This window comes from Dendropsophus ebraccatus, chromosome 1, assembly GCF_027789765.1.
Source record: "Dendropsophus ebraccatus isolate aDenEbr1 chromosome 1, aDenEbr1.pat, whole genome shotgun sequence".
Classification (NCBI taxonomy): domain Eukaryota; kingdom Metazoa; phylum Chordata; class Amphibia; order Anura; family Hylidae; genus Dendropsophus; species Dendropsophus ebraccatus.
This window is the reverse complement of record NC_091454.1, coordinates 112,500,931-112,527,476: the sequence shown is the minus strand read 5'-3', so window position 1 is coordinate 112,527,476 and position 26,546 is coordinate 112,500,931. Positions and strand designations below refer to the sequence as shown.

General features: G+C 40.8%; 1 long non-coding RNA gene across 1 annotated transcript in view; it reads left to right on the top strand.

Moving 5' to 3' along the window:
* The window catches only part of LOC138776252 (uncharacterized), a 39,790-nt gene extending 21,621 nt beyond the window's left edge, over window positions 1-18,169 (top strand). Inside the window, exon 3 of the long non-coding RNA XR_011360716.1 lies at window positions 18,109-18,169. This is a non-coding gene — a long non-coding RNA (uncharacterized lncRNA). The remainder of the gene's footprint in view (window positions 1-18,108) is intronic.
* Window positions 18,170-26,546: the final 8,377 nt, after the last annotated feature.

Here is a 26,546-nt window from a genome sequence, read left to right as displayed (position 1 = left end):
TATCTGTGTGGTTTATAATACAAGGCATCTGTGAGAAAAATCTTCTCATTGTGGAAATGGAAAGAATTCACATAGGTATTTTTTATGTTGGCTTCAAGTCTTACAGATACACAAGTGAAAACGAGCAGGAAAATGGGTAATTATGACAGCTGAGAATACTCTTATAAAAGGAGAATGTCATCACTTCCTTATCTGCCTTAAAGGGGTTGTCCAGCGAAAATCTTTTTCTTTCAAATCAACTGATATCAGAAAGTTATATAGATTTGTAATTTACTTCAAATTAAAAATCTAAAGTCTTCCCATACTTATTAGCTACTATATGTCCTGCAGGAAATGTTGTTTTATTTTCAGTCTGACACTGCTCTCTGCTGACATCTCTGGCCGAGACCGGAACTCTGTCTCGGTTTTATATGGATCCCCATAGAAAACCTCTCCTGCTCTGGACAGTTCCTGTCTCGGACAGAGATGTCAGCAGAGAGCACTGTGTCAGACTGAAAAGATCTATTACTCAAAAACAGTGACATGGGGAGAAGCTGCTAAATTATAGTTTAGTTGTGATAAAGATAGGTATATGCTGTAAAATTTAATTGTGGTCTAACTTTTGCACCTGAATTCTGTGGTTAACATGAATGTTTTCCCCATGTTTATTTTGTTTTGAGACTTGAGGGACACTTTTCTGATGGCTTCAAAAAGGGCCTTAGTTAAAAGGGGCACAATCCATGGCATGCAACTGTGTGCCAAGAAATGCAGCAAAACCTAACTCAAAATTCTGGTGCAATTGAAGCAAAATAATACTTGGTCTAAATTTATTGTAGACAGTCAAACAGACTTTGCCACAGTGATAAATCATTTGCATTACTGTCCACTTGAAGTTTGCACAGAAAAAGTTTTAGTTCATCCAAGCCACTGCCTGTTATATGTTATAGCTTATCCTTTTTGTGATTACTTAGGGGTCTCATATTTAGATTTTGAGGAGGCAAAGGTGTTGTGTCTTTGTAGTGTCCCGGTATGGAGGGGGGAAGGGGGGGGGGGGAAGGGGGGGGGGTCCGGGGTCCACTAAGTCTTACACTACCTGGGTAAAGTGCTTATGTCAGGTATCACACTAGAGGGGATAAGGAGTTGCTGTTGTGTACTTTCCCCACTAAGTGTCACTCTCTGTTTCCTATGTAAAAGTTTTCCTACGAGCACAGCTGAAGGAAGGGAGTGAGTTAACTGTTGTTTGTCATTTACTGATTGTTCTATTACCTGTGCAGGTATCGTTCCCTTACTTTAGAACCTCTTACACTTCTTCTCTCTCATGTCTCCAGCATCCCCACCAATCACCGCAAAGTTTAGTTGCCCCTATAAAAAGGAGGTCAGTTCCTAATGGGTGGTCTTTTTCGGCCAGTTTATGAGAAAAAGACACAGCCAGAGAGAGAGTCCCTGCTGCAGTTAAGCCAGGCCAGGACTCTTGTCAAGGACCCCAGACAAAGCTCCAGTGATATACCTTTATGCAAGTAACCTGCTCCAGTATGCAGTGCTAAACCCTCAGTTGAGGTAGCTGTCCTCTGAGGAAAACCTTGTTTACGCCTGGTATCCCTCTCCACTATTCTCAGGGCAGACAAAGCTCCAGTGAGATTCCTTTATGCAAGTAACCTGCTCCAGTATGCAGTGCTAAACCCTCAGACAGACCTAATACAGAGCAGGGCAGCACAGCCTGGAGGAGGGGAGCCTGATTTTAGGCCTATCAGGCACACAGGGAGCTGCTGTCAGTATATACAGTGAGTACACTTACTAATACTGTGCGTGGAACTATTTTACTATAAAGTGGGCAGCCCCTTTAAGTGTAGTGCCCGTGTGTCTGGGGAGTTTCAACTTCACTCCTGGCCACCATGACAACACCACTTATCTGCAACACCACCATGTAGCTACCCATTTTGCTATGTTTTTGTTTGATGACAAATTTCAGATCCTGACAAGTCTCTTTTCCCACAATAGGAAGAGATCCAGTTCTAATGTACATGTCCTCATTTGTATCCTGTTCCAGGCATTCATTGGAAATTCATATTTAATCTAAGAGACTAATGTGTGCATTTTATTTCTTTGTCTTTCTACTATTTTATTGTTCTTACTTTTTTTAAACTTTGCAAATAGTAAATAAATTCTTTAATATATTGGATATAATAAATGTTAAAATTCTCTTGGCAAGATTGAATAAGATAAAGGATATTCACCATAAAAAGATCATAAAAGTTGTCCAGAATGTTTATAATTTATATTTATTGGATCTCTGTCATAAACTGATATGTTTGTGTTGGACTGTTTTAAAGTAATTATTAACTGGGCTGAGCCAGCACTGTAAAAAAGCCGAAAAAAGCACTAAAATAGACCTGTCATTGGTGCCAATGTATTTACCTTGGCATAGCAGAATAAAATAAACAGTTTATGTAGGGAAAGGGTATTTGGGATACATCTGACTTTTCAGTTCAGTTAATATAATCATGGCAAATGTTACTGTAAGAAAAGAATTGGAGAAAATAAGTAATAATATTATATTTGTGTTTATTGCAATGTTATGTCTGTAGAAGAAAGTGATCTGTTTATCTGTCTACAACACTACCACCATGGTGAATATTCTCCTGAAGGCAACAAATTGCCTCAATCCTGTACAGCCAGCTGGCCCTGCGCCTGACACAAACATTAACAGATAGCACCACCTTGCTGTGCCCCCCCACCTTCCCCTGCTCGCCCATCAGACGCATCTTGATTAATCTCCCCCAGAATCTGCCTGAGGGCAGAATCTATGAAAAAAATGCCTTTTTCCGACAGGATAGAGGTAAGTATTGTAACCCTTCCTGTCAAGGAAAATGCGGGGGTTGCGATCAAGGGTCTGTGAGAGTGTGGGCAGCAGGGATCCAGATTAGTAAGTGACACCAACCCCCCTAAATGCCATGATCTCTATAAATTGTGGCATTGAAGGGGTTAATGAAAGGCAGCTACATGATCGCGGCCACCTGTTATTATGCCCAGCTCCTAGGACACTAATGGAATATAGTGAAAAAGCAGATGGAGTCCATGTAGTTCCCACCTTGCAGATTGCAAGAACTAAAGGGGTGGTCCCACCACAGGCTAGGCGATGATGTCAGTGAATACAGCTGTTTGGACCCTCCGGAGTCTCTATAATGGTGTCCTAAGTCCCGTATCTGACTGGTGTAGCAATCTCACATGCACACTGCTGCTCCATTTATTTTTGGCTCCCATAACTAAAACAGATGGTCAGCCCCTGCTGCCTTCACAAATATATTAAGCACTCTGTGCTCAATAGGTCCTATGGTACAATTTTACTGTCATAATGTGATGCTACTATCACCACGTCGGCAATATTGGTTTGTCTGATCGTTGGGACATTGTTATCCCATAATGTTACACAGACCAGATCTGGACATTTTGAAAGCCATATGTGTACCTTAATCATTCTTGGTTTACAAAGGAGACCTTTTTATGTTTCATGTGTGATGTGTATCTGGTGTTTTCTGTTATTTATTCAGCAATTGTGATTAAAAGTTAAATTTTGAACAGTTGATCCTTCTAAGCAACACACGAAGAGTGGACTAATGTAAGGGGTATTCCGCTTAAAAATAACTTTTCTTACCTTTCCGTGCTCCCCTCAGTGTCCTCTTACGTCATCTTTAGCATGGCCTTAGGGTAGATGGCACCCTGTGCAAAATTTGCTTTCGGCACCCCCTACCCCCCCCCCCCCCCTCGGACACAGAGCTATCATAATAAGCAGGATATGAAAAATATCACTATACAGTGACTACATATTACCTCCATACTACAGCTAAACATTTCCAATGATACTACACATAATACTGCCACACCATGACCACTGTCTCTACCACTACACACCCTATAACAGAGGGCAGTTACATCCCGTGACTCACAGGAGGCGTCTTCTGAGTCATTCACTTTTCTTTTTCATCTCCATCCACAGTCCCCATATAATAAAGCCCCCCACGTGCAGGATCTCCATATATAGCCCCCCATGTGCAGCATCCCCATATACAGCCCCCCATGTGCAGCATCCCCATATACAGCCCCCCTGTGCAGCATCCCCATATACAGCCCCCCATGTGCAGCATCCCCATATACAGCCCCCCTGTGCAGCATCCCCATATATAGCCCCCCATGTGCAGCATCCCCATATACAGTCCCCCATGTGCAGCATCCCCATATATAGCCCCCTTATGTGCAGCATCCCATATATAGCCCCCTTATGTGCAGCATCCCCATATATAGCCCCCATGTGCAGCATCCCCAAATAGAGCCACCATGTGCAGGATCCCCATAAAGAGCCCCACATGTGCAGAATCCCCAAATAGAGCCACCCATGTGCAGCATCCCCATATAGAGCCTCCAATGTGCGGCATCCCCAAATAGAGTCCCCCATATGCAGCATCCCCATATTTAGGCCCCCCATGTGCAGCATCCCCAAATAGAGTCCCCCCATGTGCAGAATCCCCATATAGAGACCCCCATGTGCAACATCCCCATATATATAGCCCCCCGTGTAGCCTCCCCATATAAAGCCCTCCCATTTGCAGCATCCCCAATATATAGCCCTCCTTGTGCAGCATTACCATATACAGTCATGACCAAAAGTTTTGAGAATGACACAAATATTATATTTTCACATGATCTGCTGCCCTCTGGTTTTTATGTGTGTTTGTCAGATGTTTTTATCACATACAGAAATATAATTGCAATCATATTATGAGTAACAAAAGCTTATATTGACAGCTAGAATGAGTTAATGCAGCAAGTCAATATTTGCAGTGTTGACTCTTCTTCTTCAGGACCTCTGCAATTCTCCCTGGCATGCTCTCAATCAACTTCTGGACCAAATCCTTTGTTGGTTTTTGTTTGTCCACCTGTCTCTTGATGATTGACCACAAGTTCTCAATGGGATTAAGATCTGGGGAGTTTCCAGGCCATGGACCCCAAATCTCTACGTTTTGATCCCTGAGCCATTTAATTATCACCTTTGCTTTATGGCTAGGTGCTCTATCATGCTGGAAAAGGCATTGCTGATCACCAAACTGCTCTTAAACGGTTGGGAGAAGTTTCTCTTGGAGGACATTCTAGTACCATTCTTTATTCATGGCTGAGAGAGGCGACTCCCTTGGCTGAGAAGCAACCCCACACATGAATGGTTTCAGGATGCTTTACAGTTGGCATGAGACAAGACTGGTGGTAGCGCTCACCTTGTCTTCTCCAAATAAGCTGTTTTCCAGATGTCCCAAACAATCGGAAAGGGGATTCATCAGAGAAAATGACTTTGCCCCAGTCCTCAACAGTCCAATCCCTGTACCTTTTGCAGAATATCAGTCTTTCCCTGATATTTTTTCTGGAGAGAAGTGGCTTCTTTGCTGCCTTCCTTGAGACCAGGCCTTGCTCCAAGAGTCTCCGCCTCACAGTGCGTGCAGATGCACTCACACCTGCCTGCTGCCATTCCGGAGCAAGCTCTGCACTGCTGGTAGCCCGATCCCACAGCTGAAACACTTTTAAGAGACGGTCCTGGCACTTGCTGGTCTTTCTTGGGCGCCCTGGAGCCTTTTTGGCAACAATGGAACCTCTCTCCTTGAAGTTCTTGATGATGCGATAGATTGTTGACTGAGGTGCAATCTTTCTAGCTGCGATACTCTTCCCTGTTAGGCCATTTTTGTGCAGTGCAATGATGACTGCAAGTGTTTCTTTAGACATAACCATGGTTAACAGAAGAGAAACAATGATGCCAAGCACCAGCCTCCTTTTAAAGTGTCCAGTGGTGTCATTCTTACTTAATCATGACAGATTGATCTCCAGCCCTGTCCTCATCAACACCCGCACCTGTGTTAATGGAGCAATCACTGAATCAATGTTAGCTGGTCCTTTTAAGGCAGGGCTGAAATCATGTTGATATGTGTTTTGGGGGGATAAAGTTAATTTTCTAGGCAAATATTGACCTTGCAAGTAATTGCTGTTAAGCTGATCACTCTTTATAACACTCTGGAGTATATGCAAATTGTCATTTTAAAAACTGAAGCAGTAGACTTTGTAAAAATTAATATTTGTATCATTTTCAAAACTTTTGGCCATGACTGTTTAGCCCCCATGTGCAGCATTTCAATATATAGACCCCATGTACAGCATAGCCCCCATGTGAAGCATCATATTCCTCGACGATTCTGTAGTGTGAACATACCCTACTCATACCCATGTCACATGGTCCTAGCTGTGTTCTTTGCCCTGTTGGGCTCTCATACAAGATAATAAGTACAAAATCCTTATTGGCAGCCATAATGAACTCATTGGCCTTAATTCTCAAGACCAAAGCCTGATGCCTCTTATTTCACTTGAGATGACACAGACAAGGTATCCCTGGTTAGAAAGTCAGATCGATATTTACAAGCAATTTGCTTTTGTATCTGTTGACCTTTTTATGCGCTCCTGCTCCAGCTTCCCATGATTGAGTGTTTGAGTTTTGTTTATTTAGGCATATGAATCTTGTGTGGAACCTGTGGGAAACTACTTGAAGTAGTTCTTCACTGTTCACATCAGCTTTGTTTTGAAAAACCACAAACTGTAAAACCACACTATTTCTTATTATAATCTAATCTCTATAATAATACATACAGTGTGTTAGTTCAGCAATGACTTTTCTTTCACTTTCAGAACACAGAATTCAAAATGCTAATTAATAGGTTTGCTATAGTTATAAACTGCTATCATTACCTTATTGCTCAGCATCTACAAGTTTTATTTTAAGATTATACATATTTTAAAGGTGTTGTCAAAGGGCTGGGCTTTAAAAATATGTATAAAAAAGTCTTAATCTTCATCTTTTACTGCAGTGATTGGCTGAGCAGCCACTTCACTGTGTTGAGACCATGGCTGGAAGTGTTAAGCAGCAAGACTGAGACTTTTTTGCCCAGCCTGGCCACATTTAAAGGGGTATATTCATTTCAACTAACAAAGTTAAAGGGGTATTCCACTCAGGTAAAATGCATGTTGAGTAATCCCCTTCCTGGAGATTAAGAGTTCATTCCATACATGTCATTAATTTTTCTGTCTCCTTCCCCCAGTTCTGAGCCTGCTGCTTTCTGCTGAAGACGCTGAGATCTGTGTGTGAGCTGTTTACTCCATCTCCCCCTCGTTCCCCTCCCTTCCAAGATGGCTCACTCATGACACTTTGCACTTTGTAATATTGGAGAGTTAATCTAAGGTCAAGTTACTTGTGACCTTACTGTGATTAACTCTCCCGGGCTCACACGGTGCAAGAACAGCCGGCCAGGGACACTGTTTACTTGAGCCGTCTCAGACGGAAGAAAGGAGATGGAGACAACGTTTTTTTGTATCGTCAGCAGAAAGCAGCAGGCTCAGAACTGGGGGATGATGACAGAAAAGGTAATGACATGTATGGAATGAATTGTTAGGCTCTAGGAGGGGGGATGATTTAACATGTATTTTACTTGAGTGTAATACCCCATTTAAACTTGTAGGGCAAGTAAAGTTAAATATTTTTCGATATGTATTTATTTAGCAAACTTGTCACCTTCTCCTGAAATGTTGCATTTTACCCCTCTTGCTGACAGTTCATTGTCTAGGTTACAGACCAAATATATATACACTGTGGGGAACATTAATGATCTGGCATATCTGCAATGTTCCGGCACAGAGGGGCCTGAAGCAAATACATTTATTTGCACACCTTTGTTGCACAAATAAATTTTCACATCGGGTCACTCTACCCCAGTTGTGCCAGAGGGGTAGGGAGGAGATGGAATGGGGGCGGGGCCTCTGCATCCAATGTATGTAACATTTCTCACCACGGAGGAGAAGAATAAAAGTTAGCAAAATTAATGTATTTACAAAAACATTTAACATAATGTACGCTACAAGCTTACCTATGTTAGTTGAGATGGAAATAGCCCTTTAACACCTAAAAACTAGTCCTAAGACTTGTTGGGATAAATTATGAGTTAAATCTATGCCAGCCCCTAGTTGGTGAAGATTTCACTGGCAGTGCAAGGGTTGCTCCAGATTTGTATCAAGCTCCATATAAATTGCAGTGTGACAACCTATGTCGACAGTATCATTGCCACAAATACAAGGTAGTGTAAAGCATTTATGAATACTGGAATACTGGAAATCTGGTAAAAGCTTTATGGGACATATCTGATGTTCCGACTAATAGGTGTAATCCTGATTTCCTTACAATTATATAATCTATCTTTAAACAGCTTTAATAGATTGGTAGCTTTCCCCAGACATGCTGACCTATGTGTGGACATTACTTTTGCTGTTGCACAATTTAACTATATTCATAAAAAAGGAATAGTATCTCAGCCTGGACAAGATTTTTTTTTCTCAAGAAATGATTATGTAATGTTACAGGAAGAATAGTTTCACAACTCACTGCCAGTAATGCTAGAGGGGATTGCAGAGGTCTTGTATCTAGATTTGTAACAGACATTTTCTCAAGCAGTAAAGTAAGTGGTAACAAACAGATTAATGTTCACCAAGAAGTTTTAAAATTGCATGAAGAAACAAGTGGTTCAAACAGAGGTCATTATGTTTATAGGTGAATGTGTATGAGCAACATACATTATTCAGCCGATGGACATATTGCAGCATTGTGTGAATGCTGGAAAGTGATTTATAGCCTATGAGAGCCTGTAATGGAAAACAGTATGAAGCTTCAAAAGATGGCTACATGTAACATAAACATAGGTTACTCAGTAGCACCATATAGGCATACATAGGCACAGAAGCAATTAGACAACAGTCACTAATACCATTAACAAAAATGGTTTGGGGCTTTATCAACTTTAGGCTTCTTTCCACCTCTTTCTATACTCCTAAAGTCAAACCCAAAGTCTGTATTAATAGGCAAAGTGGCCCACTAAAGGATCGGATTACATGCTGTCCATAGAGGTTTATAGGAAGGGGAGGTCAGAGGAGGATATATCTGCATAACAAGACAGGTGCATAGATGCCTTACATAAAAAATGTTCAAAGATCTAGTAAGTTTTATATCTCACCCCAGGGCTTGACTCGCAGCTTATTCTACTTAGTATTGTTCTATAGTTTCCTTCATATGAGGGAGACAGATATTTGAGATGGTGAAATTGAGATTCACTTTAGATGCAAACACGTTTTATACTTCCAATGAAGTATATTGAATATTGAATATTGAATATTTTGAATATTCAATATTCAATATTATGAATATTTTGGGTCTTCAATTATAGAAGGGTATTTATGGACCTGAAATTGAAGCCTAAAATTGAAGGAGTATTCCCATCTCAACTTTTTATCACATAAGTCCCATAGAGAATGAATGGAATGCAGGCTGGGGTAACTTCACAGGCTCAGTCCTTGGGAAAGGGATACCTAGCTGAGACAGGAATACCCCTCTAACCCCTTTGGATAGCAAGCATACCAATAATATCCCACTCAGTGCTAAATTAGGCGTGCCAGGGAAAGAATCACTTGTATGACATGATAAATGTTATAGTTTTAAATCATAGATTTGTTCACCTGTAAAATATGAATGGAAAATAGGATAGGGGTACCGTTGTTACAGAATTAAAGGACATCTCCGGCCAAAATATAATTTTTGATATGTTATTACATAGGAAAAGTTAGGCAAAATCTTAATATACACTGATTATGGGAAATGCACATATAGTGCTATTTCCCTCAATGTAGTAGATCAGATAGGCTTTATTTTCTCAAAAAACGGTGACATCATGAATCCTGTGTACTCTATATATCTAATGTGTCCTGCAGTGGGCTCTGTATAGTGTAGAAATTACAGGGTGGGGGAGTCGGATCTAGAGGAGCCCAGGCAGAGAGGGAGTCAGCTGGCAGTCACCTGGATCGGGATTGGCAGCCTGGAAAGCTAGCATGATTGCATAACAGAGGAGCTGAGAGGTCCAGGAGCTGCGGCAGGAGGCACTGCTGGCACAGATAACATACCATGCTAGCAGCGCCTCCTGCAGTTACCTAGCAGCTCCTGGACCTCACAGCTCCTCTATTATGTGATCGCACAAGCTTGCAGAGCTGCCCGTCCTGAACCACCTCCTAGAGTTAGTGGCATAAAGGGGCTCCTGCTGGGTGACTCCCTCGTTGCCCGGACTCCTCTAAATCCGTCTCCCCTAATTGACTGAGATCTCGTGACAGGAGACTCTGTGCCTGCATTTACCCCCACCCCTGCCCAGCAGCATCACCAAATGTCCCCCATGTCCCTCCAGCACCTCTCTAACCATAAATGCCTGCTTGATATGCTGCTATCCCCTCTACATGTAATTTCTACACTATACAGGGCCCCCTGCTGGACACATTAGTTATGCAGTACACAGGATTAGTGACGTCCCTTTTTTTTTTTTAGAAAATGAAGCCTTTCTGATTTACTACATTGAGGGAAATAGCACTATATGTGCATTTCCCAAAATTAGGGTATTATCACACGCAACGATAATCGTCCGAATCGCTCCGTGTAATAAAGACAATGATCAGCCGATGATCGTTGTCATCGGCTGATCGTTGATATAGGTTAGAACCTATAATTGTTGGGCGCTGACCGCGCATCGCTATGTGTAATAGTGGTGCGTGGCCGTCGACTGACGATATACATTACCTATCCACGCTCCAGGGCTGCTGCTGCCCTCTGCTTCCCCCCGGGTCCCGCGCGCTCTAGCTTTAGAGCATCCTGTCTGAGCTGACAGGCCGCTCTGAAGCTAGAGCGTGCGGAACCCGGGGAGAAGCGGATCGCAGCAGCAGCCCTGGAGCGTGGATAGGTAAAGTATACTGTTTAAGCAAGGGATGCAAGGACATCGGTAACGATGTCCATGCAGCCCTTGTTAAACGATTATCGGGCTGTGTAATAGGCCCAGTAAACGAGCGCCGATCTAGCAGATCGGCACTCGTTTTCAGTTGTTATCTGGCCCCTATCGGCCCGTCTAATAGTACCCTTAGTGTATATTAGGATTTTGTCTAACTTTGCCTATGTAATAACATATCAAAAATTATAGAGTTCACCTTTAATAAGATTCCAACCAATTTCATGTTATCATACATCTGATCAACATGTCTCACGTCAAGGGAGGATAGTGAGCCCTAACTAGAACCTAGCCCACTGTCTCTAACATGCTACCCTAACTGGCAAACTGCAACTATGCTGCTAAAGTACGGGGCCGATAGGGGGAGAGAAGAGTCAGTAAGCCTTTATGACCCCCGTTTAAATATCCCTCCAGTGACATTTGCAGGAACTCGGGGCTGCCTGATTGGCCCGGCATTCCTGCTTAACAGATAGGCTAGTCAGTCTGAACATCTCTGATTGGTGCTGATTGGCTGCTGCATACCTGCATTGTCAGACAACTGGGCAGGCCACATTTGGTGTGTTGCAGAAATCCATATTTTCTGTGTCCCTTATTTTAACAGTTTTGCTTGTAAAATGATATGTGAAATATACAGCATGTGATCCAGGAAGTAAAGTCCACTCACATTTGTAAAATAACATTTTCACAGATGGCCACTGATAATACTCAGGAGGGGATTTCCAAGTGGGCAGTGTTAAGACTCATGATGTGTGTATGGTTTTTTTTTTTTATATATATATATGTATGTCATTGTGGCTGTAATGCACATACCGTAGATTTGATTATTGTTAATATCTGCACAGTAATGTCTTAACAAATAGAATTACTGGATATTGCTGCTCAGCAATCACATACTGGGAATTGCTTTGTGTAAATGAGTGTAAATTACTACTACACTTATCAAGCTACAACAATAAACTATATGTAATGTTCCTTCTGCATGATATCCCATGAGTACAGAATACTGGCACTGCTATAGTAAGTAGAAATGAGCTCGGATTATTTCATCATACCGGTAAATGTTTGCACATTTTATTTTAACTATTGTTTTCCTATTGCCCATTGCACATCATGTTTTCAGGAAATTCATAAGAAATCTAAATATGAAAATGATATGTGTTAAGAAAATGATAACTGGCAAACTTGGCACAAATTCTTGTTTCTTACATCAATACGACTGCTTCACCATGTTACTCCATGTTAGGATTATAATACACATACATTTTTAGCTCTAGCGCTTTCATTTTTCTATCTACAGGGCCATGTAAGTGCTTGTTTTTTTCTTTGTAATACTGCCTTTTAATCTACCATAACATGTATGACAGAACCCCAAAAACATTATTAATGAAAAAAAAAAAATGGGGAAAAATGGGGAGCAATTTTGTAACTTTTGGGGTGTTCCAGTGTCTACGTAATGCACTTTATAGTAAAAGTGACATGATACCGTTATTCTGAAGGTCAGTCTGAACACAATAATATGCATGCTTACACAGATTTTCCATTTTTTTTTTTAATAAAAGCTTTTTTTTGCAAATTATTATTAAAGTGTCTCTATTGTGACTCTTATAACGGTTTTATTTTTTCACCCATGGGACTGTAAGGGCTCGTTCACACAGAGCAAAAGCAGCTGAATTTCTGCGCCGAATCAGCGCTGAAATTTCAGCCGTTAAAATAGGTGCAGAGCTAATTTCCATTGTGTTGAATGGAAATTCTGCTCTGCAGTTCACACAGTGGAATTTCCGCACTGAACTAATCCGCTTTCCGCCAGAAGAATGAACATGTGGAAGCCTATACAAACCAATGGGGCTCTAATTTTCTGTTTCAGCGCGGAATACGCGCGTATTCAGCGCGGAATACAAGCGTAATACAAGCGGAAATTACACGCTGAATCAGCGCGGAAATGGGGAAAAAAGGGGGGGAGGAGGATTCTAGTATATATTCTGGTATAGTCTAGTTTACTCGCCAAATACTCGCTGAATTTCAGCGCTGAATGCATGCGGATTCAGCGCGGATTCCTCGAGTATTCCGTGCTGAATTTGTCAAGAGCTGATTACGAGCTGAACACTTTCCTAGCTGAATACGCAGGGATTCTGCTTGCATTCTGCTTATATTCTGCTCCGAATTCAGCGTCAGTTGATTTCAGGCGGAAATATTTCCTTGCATAATCCGCCCCTTTTGCTCTGTGTGAACGTAGCCTTAGGGGTATCATTTTAGTGCACCATGATCTCTAGTTTTTAATAGTATCATATTTGTGTAGATCGGATGTTTTTAACCGTTTTTATTATTTTTTTTATTTATAATGTAACAAAAAATCAGCAAGCCTGGCCTTTCTTTCCCTCTTTTCATTTATGCGTTCAACGCACAGGATCACTTTTGTTATATATGAATAGATCGGACAATTAAGCACTCTAGGGTATATAATATATTTACACATTTAATTATTTTAAATGTTTTATTTGTATAATGGGATAAGGGGTGATTTTAATATATATTGGGGGAGAGGCTTAGGGGTATTTTTAAAAACATTTGTCCTTTTAATTTTGACGGATGATATAAAATAAGGAATGAAAACCGCTAAATTTACCCTTTACACCTGTGTAGAGATGTCAGAATGCAAAAAGGAGGTGACAGTGTCACTTTAAGGGATTATTGACCAGCGTGATCGCTGCAGCCTGTCATTATCAGTGAGAGTCCGGCTGCTGATAGCTGCGGAGCTCGCTTCATAGCTTTTAATGCAGTCTGGACGTACTGGTACTCCCAGGGTTCTCTGGTGACAGGTGGCCTTGGCGAACCAGTACAACCAGGGTCATCTAGGGGTTAAGGCTATGTAAAATAATATCAAAATGAAGCTGTATTTTGTACTGAGGTAAAAATACAGCTGAGTTTTCAATGTAATAATGTGCTCTATTGAGGTAAATGGGAAATTGTCCAGCAGTGCACAAAAAATATAGAATAAAAGCCGTAATCGATTATTTGGGGCTGTTCTCTTCTACCTGTTCACACATTATTTTATTGTCACTCACATTTACGGCTGTACTTTGGTATTATTTTACTTAGCCTAAAGGTTTTGATCATGTCCCCCATTTCTCTTCTTTCCTCCAGATTACACAGATCTGGTTCTCCAAGTCTTTTCTAATGTGTCTTATGCTAAGACCTTCCACCATTTTTGTATCTCGTTATTGGAGCTTATTTCAGCATAAGCTGCTATATATGTGTACAAGAGTTACTATCGCTGGTCATTATATCCTTTGTATAATTTCTCTCCAGTGTTTCCCTCTCTGTAGGCTCCAGCTATAATTAAACTACTAAATACAAAAGTGGGAAGAGCAGAAAAGATAGTGGTCTGAATTCTGTTGATAGTGTGAGGAAGAGCAGTAGCAGGGAATGACATTTCATCTAAGACTGTACATTCCTATAAGCAAACTTCTTTAGGAAATTAATCTAAATGCAGTTAAGGCCCTATTACACCAAGTGATCATCAGCCAATAATCGCTTGGTGTAATAGGTGGTGTTTAAAGGCAACGATCAGCCGACATGCACGATGTCGGCTGATCACTGTCTTTCAACACACTGAAAGAAAACAATGTCAATAGCGATGGTCCGCTAGCCATCGCTCCGAGTAAAAGTAGCGGCAGCAGCATACCACCGCTATCCCATATGGGACGCCTGGACCGACCAGACTATGGGCCGCCCCGGCCCCCCTCTCCTCCCCGCTCACTATCTGTATGTAATAGCACAGACAGTATAGGGAGCAGCGCTCCCTTACTCCTTTAATATTTAATATTGGCCTGTGTATTAGGCCCTTTTCCAAATACACAAAGAATGGTTTAAAGGGCACAAATCAGCACAATTGTGCTGATAGGATCCTCAGGAAAGGCCGGGAGAAGGCTGGCAACTACTCCCCTAGTTGCTGCCCCAGTAATGGGTCACTCTGCCCATCAATCATCCCAGCACTGCGCACTGAAAGCCATCACTAGTCACAGGCGACTCCCCTCCCAGATGACTAGTTACCTCCTCTCCCTCTGCCTCGCGCAGCTTAATAATTTTTTTCCCCTTTAAAGCTACCACTGCAGCCATGGCTGGTATGCCTGGCGAGCTGCTTAGTAGATGTATACTGTGCTGCTGGGAACCATGTCAGCATAATTGTGCTGATTGTTCCCTTTAACAAAGTACTCACTACGCAGACAGTTTTGTACAGTTTTTGATGTAAAAATCCAAAGTGAATCATAAAACAAAAAAGCATAAGGTTGGGTTCACGTGCACTGTTTTGATCTGTATTTGGCCTCATTTAAGAGTTTACTTTGCTCATTGTTTATCAACGTTAAAAGTCATGCGTAGTACAAATCTTGCATTACAGTTTAAAGTGTCACTGTCAAAATCTTTCAAAATCTTTCCCCCCCTCCCAAAGATTCTAAACACAGGAAGTCCGTGCTTCCTTGGACATCTGCACACTCACAGAGAAGGCAGTCATTTGATTGATAGACACACTGAGCTGTGACTCTCTGTACTGGCTGGGACTTCCTGTATATAGTGTCTTTTTTTTTTTCAACCAGCACATGACTAAAAATTTGCCTTAGGGTACGTTCACACTTACCGGATCCGCAGCGTATTTTCTGCTGCGGATCCACAGCAGATTTCATTTAAATAACTGAACACAGCATCAAATCTGCACCATCAAATCTGCTGCGGATCTGCGGATCCTGTAGGTGTGAACGCACCCTTAAGCTGGGTTCACACTATGTATATTTCAGGCAGTATTTGGTCCTCATGTCAGGTCCTCATAGCAACCAAAACCAGGAGTGGATTGAAAACACAGAAAGGATCTGTTCACACAATGTTGAAATTGAGTGGATGGCCGCCATATAACAGTAAATAACGGCCATTATTTCAATACCACAGCCGTTGTTTTAAAATAACAGCAAATATTTGCCATTAAATGGCGGCCATCCACTCAATTACAACATTATGTGAACAGAGCCTTTCTGTGTTTTCAATCCACTCCTGGTTTTGGTTGCTATACAGCCTCACAAATTCAGCCTCAAATATACATAGTGTGAACCCAGCCTAAAGGAAACTGGATCTGGATTTTTGGTAAGTACAGCTTTGTTTTTAAACAAAAATAATAATAATAATAATAATAATAATAATAATAATACTAAAATGAATGTTGCAAACTTGCTCTGTCACCCTAATATCACTACGGAGGAAATGCAAGCATTGGATTCTCTGGCAAAGAACCAATTAATAGTAAAGCCCACCGATAAAGGTGGAACTATTGTAGTGATGGATCGCACTGTATGTAAGTGAAGTAAACAGACAGTTGGCTGATACTTCAGTCTACAAAATGCTGACATATGATCCCAAATGGGATATCATTAAACGAATAACTACGTGTCTTGAGAATGCATATGCCAAAAATGTGATTGATCTTGCTTTGAAATCATTTTTAACTGTACGTTTTCCAGTTATGCCATTGTTATATCTGTCGCCCAAGATCCACAGGTCCCTAGACAATCCCCCGGGAAGACCTATAGTGTCAGGGCGGGGCTCTGTGACAAGTCAGATGTCCATATTTCTGGACAGGGTTCTGAGACAGTATGCTACCAATGCCATATCCTATATTCGTGACACAAGTGACTTTTTAGTGAAAATAGAGAACTTAATAATACCACCTAATGCTCAGATTATTTTTTTTGACATTGTGAGCCTATACACTTCCATCACACATCAGGGCGGTTTGAGGGCGGTTAAAAAAGCCCTAGAACAGTCTTCTTTTCCACCTGACAAAACAACTTTTCTTCTACAATTGTTGGAGCTGGTATTGACATGTAACTATTTTACATTTGATGTCAACTTTTACATTCAAACTCAGGGAACGGCCATGGCCACCAATGTGGCACCAACATATGCTAATATTTTTGTCGCCGACCTGGAGGAGTCATCGATATATGTGTCCCACCACTTCAGCCATGTGCTGGGGTGGTGGAGATACATTAATGATATCTTCCTGGTCTGGAATGTCTCTAGATCAGATCTGACAGCATTCCACACATTCTTGAACTCCATGGATTCTTCCATTGAGTTCACAATGACATGTACTCAAAGTTCAGTACAATTCTTAGATACATTGGTCACCATTCAAGACAACAAGTTTACTACTGATTTGTACACTGAAAAACAGATTGCAATAATCTTTTACATTACAGTAGTTGCCATACCAAATCAACGGTCATACCATACAGCCAAATGCAACGTGCCCGATGGATAGTGGGAGCTCCTGAGAGAGTAGAACCTGCATTGAAAAAGAGGACTGATAAATTCCTGGAAAGGGGGTACCCCGCAAAGTTAATCTTAGAACACAAAAACAAAGTATTGACCCTCAATAGACATGAACTATAACATACACAACCACGTCCTAAAATTTAACGCCTCCCCTTCTTCACAGCATACTATCATATTTCAGGTCATTTGTCTAAAACACTGCAAAAACATTGGTGCATCATAAAAGAAAGTTATCCTAACATACGTGTTTTACAGAATCCTTCATTGATGAGCTATAGGAGAGATAGAAATATCAAAGATAAGTTGGTTAAAAATGTTATTGCACAGGGCTCCAGATTGAGACAGACTTTTTTGACTACCCAGAGGAAGGGTTCCTTTCTGTGCGCTCTTGTGTTAACTGTCCACTTATGCACAAAGGTGACACGTTTGTCTATCCGTTCACAAACAAGGTTTTTTCACTGCGCTATTACTTATCGTTTAACTCTGACCATGTGATCTATGTACTCTGGTTTTCCTGCCGACTCTTGTATGTTGGTGAAACGAAAAATGATTTTAAAACCTGCATAAATCACCATAGGTATACCATACGCAAGAGGTGACAGGATTTACCTGTCTCTAATCACTTCTTCGAACAGGGACATACTGAGAAAGACCTGCGCTTCATGCTGATTGACCATGTCCCCCCTTTAAAAAGGGGTGGTGACCGTGTAGATTTACTACTGCGCAAGGAACTCGAGTGGATCCACAAATTAAAATCTTTCAAACCCCAGGGTCCTAATTTGAACTTTAAAGTCAGCAATAAATTGTTTAGATAAGCGGTTAGGCAGGGTTTTGCAACTTCGAATTGATCAAATGTATGTGTAATGTCTACTTTTCCAAGATTTTTCTTGCTCTTAATATCTTTTTTTTTTTTTCTTTTCAGAATTATATGAAGGAGGACTCGGAAACACACTATCCCCATTTATATGCCAATCCATGAAGACACCCATTAGTTATGTTGCTCAAGCTGTTGACACAGGAGAGATGCACACTGTATAAGTAACTATTCACACTCACTGGCTGAATGACGTCACAGAAGGTTGTCCGCCTCACCGATGCGGTATCGCACTGGAGAGGAGACTGGTGGAATTGCATGCGGCGGTATCCTGTGGATGTACGCTGCTGAGGATTCCCAGCTTCTTCTTATGACTTCTAGGGCCGCTATCAAGCCATCGATCATCTCCCTGTTACTCATCTGCTATGATGTACAGCCGTTTGCCATAGGGACGATACACTTCATTTTTCATTGGCCAACTTCATCAGTAGAGGGCCGGACATCCACACGCACGCAAGGTAGCTTCGGACCCATGCTGAAAAGCTGGCCACACCTCTATTTCCCTTACCTCATGGGTGTCTGACATACAGCTTCTCTCTACCTAGCTCACAGGTGGTGAGTGTTTCCTATCTCCTCCTCCAAGATGATCTGTGGTAAAACAATGATTTATGATTTTTCTAACGATCAATATGATCGTTTTTAATGTTGCACTGGCACTATTAGCACTATGGTCTTAAGCAAGTTTACTTGCCTTATATACACAATTGCATTATATTTTGGTACACTGCATGTATATTACACTTATGTTATTGTATATATGCTAATTATAAAGAGGACAGTATATGCTAATTTGGCTCCTATTTAATGATGAAATGTGGTCCCTCCCACTATGCTTGAGAATGATTTTGTGAGAAAACCGAAACATTGCATCTGCTGTGTCTGTACACCTTTTTTGGAATAAACCAACACCTTTTTCACTATCTGTGCTGGTGTGCTGTGGACTCTTCGTTCTCTATCTATCTATCTATCTAGCCAGGTAGAAAACCGCAGCACTCCGGATAAAGTAAAAAAAAGATAGTGTTTATTTTCACCCACAAACTTGCGACGTTTCGCTCTCACTGAGAGCTTTATCAAGCAGTGTAAAAACATGTGCTCCACTCGAAGTATAAATGTGTTCACATACAGATAGGATGATTGACCAACAATCAATAAATCAAGTGCATAAAAATATAAAATTCATATAGCATAAGTGACAATGGTTGACACAAAAATATAATGTGATTGTATTTTACATGGTGCATATATAGCAATAATGTGAATCCATTTTAGTGTAATATAATGATAAATATAACAAAATAAATCTTAATAGTAAGTCAATTGGGTACACTTACTATTAAGATTTATTTTGTTATATTTATCATTATATTACACTAAAATGGATTCACATTATTGCTATATATGCACCATGTAAAATACAATCACATTATATTTTTGTGTCAACCATTGTCACTTATGCTATATGAATTTTATATTTTTATGCACTTGATTTATTGATTGTTGGTCAATCATCCTATCTGTATGTGAACACATTTATACTTCGAGTGGAGCACATGTTTTTACACTGCTTGATAAAGCTCTCAGTGAGAGCGAAACGTCGCAAGTTTGTGGGTGAAAATAAACACTATCTTTTTTTGACTTTATCCGGAGTGCTGCGGTTTTCTACCTGGCTATACGTCTGACACGACTGGTCTTCCGTGCTTACCGCTTGGCACCAACCTATACTTTATTTGTGGAGTGCTGCAGGATTTTTTTGCTTTATATATCTATCTATCTATCTATCTATCTATTTACAAGTATCTATCTGTCTAACATAGAACAGAAAGAGAGAATAAGAGATGAAACAAGTGTTTCTTTTCCACTATACTACTCAGGAGAGGCTGTAGTTTTCCCTTAGCCAGGTGATCACCAATGGGGTGATGAGGTGTTACAGCTTGCCTTGAAATAGAAGAGACAGAGATCATATGACTTCTGTCTCATCAAGAGGGGGCAGAGGGGGCCGATGGGAACAACTGCCGTACTTTTACGTAGTGTGAAAATAGCCTCCGGGTGTTAGTAAGGATGTGCTGCAGACATACAACCCAATTAATGTAATAGAAACCTTTTACAAACTAGCCTAGATAATGGGTGGGGATTTAACAGGCTTAAATCTTTCTTAGCTGGAATTCCCCTTTAACTTCACCCAGGAGAGCTGTGGATTATGGTGGATCACTGGCGTAGAATGACTCATTGTATGCCAATGATCCACTGCTGTCCACAGCTCTCCTGGGTGAAGTTAAAGGGGAATTCTAGTCATCTGTCAGGTTACATCAGGTGGCCTGTTCTAAAACCATGTCTAGCAGTACAATAAGTGTCTTTGTCAAGGACATTTATGTTGCTGCCAGACACAGTAACCTGACTGGGTTAACTTACACTAGTAAAGCTAGACAGTGATGAATCGCTGCCATTGTATACCAGTGATCCACAAATGTCTACAGATCTATTGGGTAAAGTTAACCCTGTTAATAAGAAAAAAGTATCTTGAAGAAATAAGTCACAGGTCGGTTCCTACAATGGCCACAGAGGTTGAAAGGGCTGCACCTAGGTGTTCATTAATAGATCTTTCACCTAGAGCTAACTGCCTAATACTGTTGTCTGAGGTGATCAGAGGGATGCCTTTGGTGTTGGTGAGGTGCAGTAGAAATCAGCCAACAGGGAGACAAGGTATTATCATTCAATAGTGACATGAGGTACAACGGATTACAGTTTTTTTAATCAATAGATTACCTTTAAAATATCTGCCTGCCAGAGATGGGTCACTTAACCCTTTCAAGCAAAAGTCAGTAAATGTACTGACCTGCTTCAGATGCTCACTGTTTAGACAAACAGTGACCAGAAGCTGCAACTAAACTTTCAGCTGATAGCTGACAGTTTAGTGTAACTGCCACTGGACCCCCAAAGGGGATCCAGCATCGGCAATTGCTGGCTTTGGTGGATCAATAACGGTAATTGGTTTTGTAAAAAACACATAGGATTACATTGGAATCTCTGGAAAGAAAATGCAAATTTTAACTTTTCACTCTTACTTTGCAGTTATTCCTGTGAAATGCAGAAAGGGTTAAATAACTGAATGAATGTAAATTTAAATACTTGAAAGAGTGAAGATTTCAAAATGGGTTGAATTGTGGGGGGTTTTAGTATACAGGCCTCTAAAATATACTCCAAAACTGAACTGGTGCCTAAAGAATTTCTGAGTTTGAAATTTTCACGAACATTTTGAAAATTGCTACTAAACATTTACGGCCTCTAACATCCCAAATAAGTAAAAGCATGTTCACCAAATGCTTTTAAAATAAAGTAGACATGTTCTAGATATGAATTATTAAATAATGAATGTAGTATTACTATTTTCCTTATTGGCAGAGACTTTCAAATGTAGAGAATGCGCTTTTTTTTACATTTTTAACAACATTTTGGAGTTTTTTCACAAAAAAATTCTAAAGCTATCAACTCAAATTTACCACTAACATAAAGTAGAATATGTAACAAAAAAACAATCTTGGAATCAGAAGGATTGGTAAAAGCATTCCCAAGTTATTGATGAATAAAGTGACACAGGTCATATTCATAAAATTTGCCTTGGTCCTGAAAGGGTTAAGACAGGTTAATAAGTGAAACATTTTAATACAACACATAGGGGGAGATTTATCAAACATGGTGTAAAGTGAAACTGGCTCAGTTGCCCCTAGCAACCAATCAGATTCCACCTTTCATTTTCCAAAGAGTATGTGAGGAATAAAAAGTTGAATCTGATTGGTTGCTAGGGGCAACTGAGCCAGTTTCACTTTGCACCAGGTTTGATAAATATCCCCCATAGTGTATACATATAGAAACATAACTTATAAAATGGGATGGGCTTCTGCTCAATGGAAAAGGTACTTGTAAAGAGTACTTGGAATGAAGGACCATAAGGGTACAGAGTAAACCTTTAACGTTTCAAAGCCACTTCACACAGCGTCCATATTACATTTTTTTCTATAAACACCAGTAAACAAAAGAGTCTGTTAACTGCCATAGTGGTGGCGAGATAAAATAAGACTTCTACTACTGTAAATAAATGTATAGAAGTCCCTTTTTGTAAATAGAGATCTAGCACATAGCAATTAGCCCCATTAGAGTATCTGCATAAAATAGCCCCCAAACATCATACTTTATAACAGCAGTTTTAAACCCCAATAAAGTAACCCCCACCCCCATAACAATAGGCAATAGATTTTCCTGCCATATATGGTCTAATGACTCGCCATCATGGCACAACTTTAAAACTGAGCCAAACTAGGCCTACATTACATTAACAACAAATCTGGTTATGCTGCAAAAGCACAAGAAGAAACACTCTAAAAAAGTCACTTCTCCCATTGAAATCAATGGGACATTAAAATTATTTTTTGCTGTGAAAAAATGTGCATTTTGCAAGCGTTTTTCACTGCAAAAGTGCACCAACTAGTGTAGCTGCCATAATTTGGATGAACCAGAATTTTAACAGGGAGAACTATTTTTCAGCTATGTATACAAGTAGGGATGAGTGAACTTGAACCGCCAAGTTCGAGTTTGTGAATGAACCCATGTGTTCTGGCACATAAACTGATACACAAAAGATAACGTGTCTGTTTGTGTATCTGTTCACTGTTATGTAACAAAGTTTGTTAAAATGTGCAAATTTGTACGCATCGCCATTGACCTGCAACCCCAGCCATGCCCCATGGGGACATAAGACCCTGGTTTATAATAACACCAGTCACGTGTCCTGGCGCCATTCCGCTGTTGGTTAGTGTAGGAAGAGGTTGGCACTGCAGGCTGGGAGAGATAGGTTGGCCAAAAAAGTTTACTAACTGTATTTTTCAGGGCACAACAATGGAGTCGTCTGTGCTTAGGAGCTGGTGGCTCAGAATGTCAGTGCGACATGGGAAGGAGGTGGTGAAAAACATCCGGAGATTCAGACCTCTGTTCTAAAGGTTGCTGATTCAGCCAGGATAAAAAGGCCTGAAAAAGTTTGCTTAAACAGTAGAATTGTCTGTGCTGAGAAGTTGGTGGCTTTCAGAATGTCAACATGAGAAGGGAGTGGAAAACCTCCGCAGATTCAGACCTCTGTTCACACTAGGGAAAGGTTGCTGATTGCAGGCAGGGATTGAAAGACCAGAAAAAGTCTCCTAAAACTGTGGGATTGTCTGTTCTGAGTTGGTGGCTGTCAGAACATCAGTGTGAGAAGAGGAGGGGAGCAAAGTATTCTCAAATGTATTCCCCAAAAAAGTCCATGCTGCACGACAATAACCAAAGTTGGGCCAGTTAAAAAAAAAGAAGAAAATCTCTCTTAATTGAACCATTTGTTATAGTTGTGTCTCCTCTCTCCCCTCTGGGATTGAGTTTTCTCCAGGCCATGGCCCCTATGGCCAGGTGCCTAAGTCTGTCTTTCATATTTGTCTTCTATAATTTCTTTCAATAAAATCTTAAATTTAAATAAAATTTCAAATTAAAATTAAATTAGTTTCAATTTGATATTAACATTTTTCACAGGATCAACAGAGCTGGCTAATGGAAAACAGTGTTTGGCTACTGACATACCTGTTTCATATAAAGCAAAGTATTTCCTGTATTAATAGGATAACAGTGTGGCTTCTTGCTCCACTTAGCCCTTAACTGTGTACATACATGTTGGCCCACATAGCCCTTTACTGTAGGTGATTAGTATAGTCAAATCTTGGTCGAGATAGACCTGTACTGTGTTGCAACTAGTTTGAAATCCTGGATCTCAAAGCTGTAAAGTATATTTAAAATAAAAATAAATAAATAACAAAGCAGGTAACCTTTTACGTTCAATGTATCGTTACTCAACTCAGTGATACCAATAGAACTAAAAGGCTTTCATGTACTTTTTGTATCCGATTACAAAATGCAGTTTCATTTTACTGGAAGAGTGGGTTGGAAAGGCCTCCTGGGAGTAACAAGTGAATATGGTGATTAATACCCTAAGGAATGCAATATTTATTGAGACCTCAGTCAAGCCTATTTTCCCAGGGTGTTTATTGCTTCACTATATGTTTGCATCATTATGCACACCTGCTAGAGCGTACAGATGTTGCATCGTGCTATGTATATGAAAAGAATTCACACAGCAGCCAACCTTTGACAGAAACTTGACTTATATCTACACTTTAAAGTTAGAATTATTTGCATAGTTTACTTACAGTGTGAATAATAGCTGTGCCTGAACATGTTTAGGATACCGTTATTCATTCTCTTTTAACATACTATAGTAATGCACAGAATGATTAGCGTCTGTGAAAGATGTAACTTGTAAGAATTATCATTTAAAAATGTAAAATTTAATACAATCAATTCATTTAAATAGAGGATTGCATTTACTGAGCTGACATTTGCATTGTACTATAACAGATGGATGGGTTTGCAACTATAGCAACTAACACTTTCTCCATGTGCAGACGGTTTTATTGATTTAGTGATTCAAATTCCAGCAAATTCCACAAACATGGACAATGATTTTATCACAATATGTATATGTGAAGACATAAAAAGTAGCTAAATCATTTATTCTGTTGAGTATTATCTTCAGTAGACCTCACGTGCACCATGTTGTTCTGTAGCGCAATATTTCCACAGAACATACCAGGTTATAGTAACTAGTTTCTGGTCAAGGGTTGTTGATCTGAGCATTTATTCTGATAGTCGGATTTGGGGTCAGGAAGGAATATTTTTCCTTTAAATGAGGAAATCAGCTGCCCCCTCGTGAGGGTTTTTGCCCTCTTCTGGATAAACATTTCGAGGTAATGGACAGAACTGTAAGGCCATGCATTTTTTTTCAACTGTACAAATTATATATGTTACTGTCTAAAATAAGTCAGTATTGTTGTCCTCATATTGCAACCTCAACCAGGAGTGGATTGAAAACACAAAGGCTCTGTTCACACAATGTTGAAATTGAGTGGATGGCCACCATATAACAGTAAATAACTGCCATTATTTCAATACAACAGATGTTTTAACCCTTTCCCACACGAGGACATAACTGTACGTCCTCGCACGGGTGTGGGAGTTCAGAGCGGGGCCGCGCGGCGACCCCGCTCTGAACCGCCGCGGTCCCGGGTGCGGCATGTAGCCCGGGACCCCGGCTATACAGTTGACAGCTGTATCTGAAGACTTAGGGTACTATTACACAGAACGATAATCGGCCGAATTGGCCCAATTCGGCCGATTATCGACGCTCCGTGTAATAAATGCAACGATCAGCCGATGACAACAATCATCGGCTGATCGTTGATATAGGTTAGACCCTATTTTTGTCGGGCGCCGACCGCGCACCGCTGTGTGTAATAGCAGTGCGTGCCCGGCGACTAACGATATACATTACCCATCCACGTTCCAGGGCTGCTCCTGCCGTCCGCTTCTCCCGTGGTCCCGCGCGCGCTCTACTTCACAGCGGCCTGTCAGATGATAGGACGCTCAGCCAATCACAGGCCGCGGTGGTCCCGGCCTGTGATTGGCTGAGCGGTCTACCAGCTGACAGGCCGCTGTGAAGATAGAGCGCGCACGGGACCCCGGGAGAAGCGGACAGCAGGAGCAGCCCTGGAACGTGGATGGGTAATGTATGCCAGTTTAGCAAGGGCTGCAAGGACATCGGTAACAATGTCCTTGCAGCTCTTGTCTAACGATTATCGGGCCGTGTAATAGGCCCAGTAAACGAGCAACGATCTAGCAGATCGCTGCTCGTTTACAGGTATTATCGGGCCCTGCTCGGCCCGTGTAATACCACCCTTACTGCAGCTGTTCCCTGGTGGTCTAGTGGGGAGATTGCCCCCCCTCCTCCTTCACGGAGGAGCGGTCTCCACGCCTGGTGCCGGGATCTCCACACCTTAATGGCGCTGATCCCGGCTCTGCATTCTATTGCTTTTGGCTGCAGCAGCCAAAAGCAATTGTATATCCTATACAGCATAGATCTCTATGAGAGATCAGAGTGCTTATACTAGAAGTCCCCCAGAGGGGCTTCTACTATAAGTGTAAAAAAAAAAAAAAGTGTTGTTATTAATAAAAAGCCCCCTCCCCTAATAAAAGTCAGAATCACCCCCCTTTTCCCATTTTATAAATAAAAAAATAAAAATGTTTGGTATTGCCGCGTGCGTAATTGCCCGAACTATTAATCACATTCCTGATCTCGCACGGTAAACAACGTAAGCGTAAAAAAATCCCAAAGTGCAAAATTGCGCATTTTTGGTTGCATCAAATCCAGAAAAAATGTAATAAAAGCGATCAAAAAGTTGCATATGCTCAATCAAGGTACTGATAGAAAGAACACATCATGGCGCAAAAAATGACACCTCACATAGCCCCATAGACCAAAGCATAAAAGCGCTATAAGCCTGGGAATGGAGCGGTTTTAAGGAACATATATTTATTAACAATGGTTTGAATTTACATAATATAAAAGTTATACATGT